We start from the raw sequence: 3,631 nt of genomic DNA, 5'->3' as shown, positions 1-3,631 counted from the left end.
ACACTCTCACGCCTCTGCATGCCTCAGGTCTTGCTCCACCATTGCTGCTGTCCCACGGCCACCTGACTCGTGTGTCCCATCTGTTGTGGCTGGGGGTGGGCTCGGGGCTGGTATCTCCAGCAGAAATGATCCTTACTCCTCTCGTGCTGGGAGAATGGGGATTTTCCCTGCCCAGGGGAGGAGGCTGAGGCCAGCAGGACTCCTACCCCATCAAGCCCCTCTGAGGTCTGTGTTTCTCCTGGTGACCTTGGGGCACAGGCTGTAGGCCAGCTTTGAGGGTAGCCTGTCCCCATCTGAAATACCAGCTTGATCTATAAATAATAGCTGAAATGAGTCTCTCTTCAGGCATCAGAGTGATTAGAGACTGAGCACTTTCTGCCCTCATGCTGCGAGGCTCTTGTCCCATTTTACAGATAGGGACACTGAGGCACGGTGGGGATGGTCCTTGATCCTGCCTTGCAGTGAGCCCATGATGCAGCCCCATGGGTTTGCAAGGCACAGCCAGGTGTTTTCCAGGGGCAGAGAGTCTGGTCCCCAATGGGGAGGGGAGGATTTGAGGGACGTTATTTTCTGTCAGGGGGTCCATATCTTGTGCCACCCTGGCTCAGGGGAGCTGGGGAGCCAGGGAGCCTTCCCTTGCTCAGAGAAGGAGACCTGCAGGGGTTTGGTATCTTACACCCCTTCAGTACCCCCCTGCTCCCCTCACTTGCTGCTCCCTCCTGTCAGTATCTCTGGGGACAGAGAGATACCGGCTGTCTCCCAGGGCAATCAGTGGGGAGCACATGGGCTTTATCTGCGGGCCAGTCACGGGCAGGGCTCCCTGCCATCCCTATCAGAGGGGTGGCTCCAGACCTGGGGCTAAGGGGAACGAGCCCCATCCCTGCTGCCCTGGGGCCAGAGCTGGGGGCATTGCCACAGCCTCACACCAACTGTCTCAGGGGAATGCTCGAGGGGTCTGGGACCCCTCTCCAGCCCAGTGGTGAGTGTCCCTGCCAGCACCATGGTGAAGCTGGTGGTGGTTGGCTGGTAGCCCACCATTCCTGTCGTGGTTAGTCCCTCCAGACATAACCACAAGGAATTAGAGATGAGAGGAAAATTCTCTAAAAACCTGTGCAAATATTTTTATTTGAGCAGTTTTCCAAAGCAGCAGTGTAGGCAATGCAGGTAGGCTGAGAAGGTCTGCTTGGCATTTTTTTTTCCGGGTGGGGAGAAACAAGATTTCAATGGTCAAACAGTCCTGTTTAAAATAAAAAAGCTAACTGAGCAAATGGGGTGATTTGACAGTGCCACTGCTGATGCCTCTGCCAGCTCCTTAGGGCAAAACAGCCACTTCAATGCTGAAGGGACCATGAAGTTTCAAACTACTCCAGCTCTAGGCCAGTGGGTGCATGGCTCCCGTCTCGATGCTCCATTTTCCTTCTCTGCTGAAGGGATTTTTGGCACAAAAAGGGCCTCCCCATACTGGCTCCTGCCCATCCTCCCAACTTATATCCATGATAGCAGCCTGCGTGGAGAAGGGTGGCTGGGGAAGAAGGGTGGCGATGGAACCTGGAGGCCCCAGGACCACCCATCCCAAATGTAGACAAGGGCTGGAATAAGGGGAGAAGTTGGGGAGACCCTGGACTACCCCATCCTGCTGTTTTTCCCCTCTCCACACCCATCTCTGTCAGCTCCTAGGGCAGGTCAGAGCACGCAAGTCACAGGCATGTCACATCCTGCCAGCACAGGGAAGCCTCAGGGCCGTGGGCTGCAGGGGTGAGAGTTCTTTGTGCCCTCAGGGGACAGCTCTGGGGTGGTGACAATCAGCCCCAGAGCGTGTCATCCGCAGCAGGATGGTGTGACGGATGTACCCTCCCTGGCCCCATGTGGGGTGGGATGGGGTGGATTTGGGTACAGAGATGGGGCTGGGGGCACAGTGCAGGTGGGTCTGTGCTTCCCGGTGTCACTGGTGCATCTGGCACCAAGAGGAGATGGAGAGGGGAGTGCGTGCAGCAATGGAGCCCCTCCTGCTGTGCATGTGTGGTGGAACGAACTCATGCAGAGAATCGATATGAGAGGTTGCCCTCCTGCTCTGGGGTTGGGGTCCAGCCATGTCCTGCATTCTGCTTCTGGGCTGGTGGGATGCTCCATGTCCTGCAGCTGTACCTGGCACCATGGGGTGTGCTGAGCTTGGGGAACACAGAGGACCCAGGACTCAATTAGGCTCAGGCAGACAGCATCGAGGGGGGTTATCATGAAAGCTGGAGCAGTGAGTCAGGGACAAACAGACACAGGTGTGCTGGGCAAGTGAACCATCGTGTGCCCACATGCAGTGGGTGCCCACGGGTTGTGCTGGCCCCAGGGCTATATGCAGGCAGGGAAAAAGGCTCCTACACGCGACAGCCTGGGTGGTGCAGTGTGCGCGCACGCGCGTGTGTGTGTCTGTGTGTGTGTCTGTGTGTCTGTGTGTGTGTCTGTGTGTCTGTGTGTCTATGTGTGTCTGTGTCTGTGTGTGTCTGTGTGCGTGTCTGTGTGTCTGTGTGTGTCTCTGTGTGTGTGTGTGTGTGTGTGTGTGTCTGTGTGTGTGTGTCTGTGTCTGTGTCTGTGTCTGTATGTGTCTGTGTGCGTGTCTGTGTGTGTGTCTGTGTCTGTGTGTGTGTCTGTGTCTGTGTGTGTCTGTGTCTGTGTGTCTGTGTGTGTCTGTGTGTCTGTGTGTGTCTGTGTGTCTCTGTGTGCGTGTGTGTGTGCGTGTGTGTGTGTCTGTGTGTGTCTGTGTGTGTCTATGTGTGTGTGTGTGTGACAGGGCTCTGCCTCCTCGGGTCAAGGATACATGCAGGTTGTCACCATGATGATGGGCCACCTGAGGACAGGCACCAGGTAGAAAAGGTAGGACAGCAGGACCACTATGACACGGTCCACGGTGACCATCTTGAGGCAGACACAGGAGATGTAGGAGCTGATGTGGGCAATGCTGGTGAAACTGGTGTGGACTATGGTGAAACTGTGAAACTGCAGTGCTGGGCAGGGGAGGCCCCCAGTGCACGGGGGGGCTGCACTTTGTGCAAAGGGGCACATTAGTGTGTGCAAGGGGTGTCTGAGTGCACAGGGCTGGGTGAGCAGCGTGGAGGATGTAAGGGCAGGGGTATAGGCTGCAAGATGGAAAGCTGTGTGTGCTAGGCACAACGTATAGGGCCCGTTGTAGGGTACTGGGTATGGGGTGTAGGGGCTGCAGGGAGTAGGGCTGGGTGTGCAAGGTGTAATGAATAGGGATGGCTGTATATGGGGGTGCAGTGTAAGGCCGAGCCTGCAAGCTACATCTAGGGTTCATGGGGTGCAGTGTGCCAGGTTAGGTGTGGGGGGAACAGTGTACAGGGCAGGATGGGGGGCGCTACGCAGCATGTCGGGACCAGGGTCCAGGGTTAATTAATGGGGCTGAGAGGTGGGGTGAGTAGGGCTGGGTGCGTGTGGCATCTCGGACACGCACAGAGCACCCAGGCTCCTGATGTGCCCTGTGTCCCTCACCTCCATGGAGCAGTTGCAATGGTGGCAGCAGAGGACTTGTGGCCAGCAGTGACAGTGGCACCTGTGCAGGTAGGGCTGTCTTGCTGTCCTGCAGGGCTTCTCCTTCAGCTTCAACTTCCATGCCATTGCT

The sequence above is a fragment of the Apaloderma vittatum genome, unplaced genomic scaffold (genome assembly GCF_000703405.1).
Source record: "Apaloderma vittatum isolate BGI_N311 unplaced genomic scaffold, ASM70340v1 scaffold14766, whole genome shotgun sequence".
Classification (NCBI taxonomy): domain Eukaryota; kingdom Metazoa; phylum Chordata; class Aves; order Trogoniformes; family Trogonidae; genus Apaloderma; species Apaloderma vittatum.
This window is presented reverse-complemented; position numbering follows the sequence as displayed.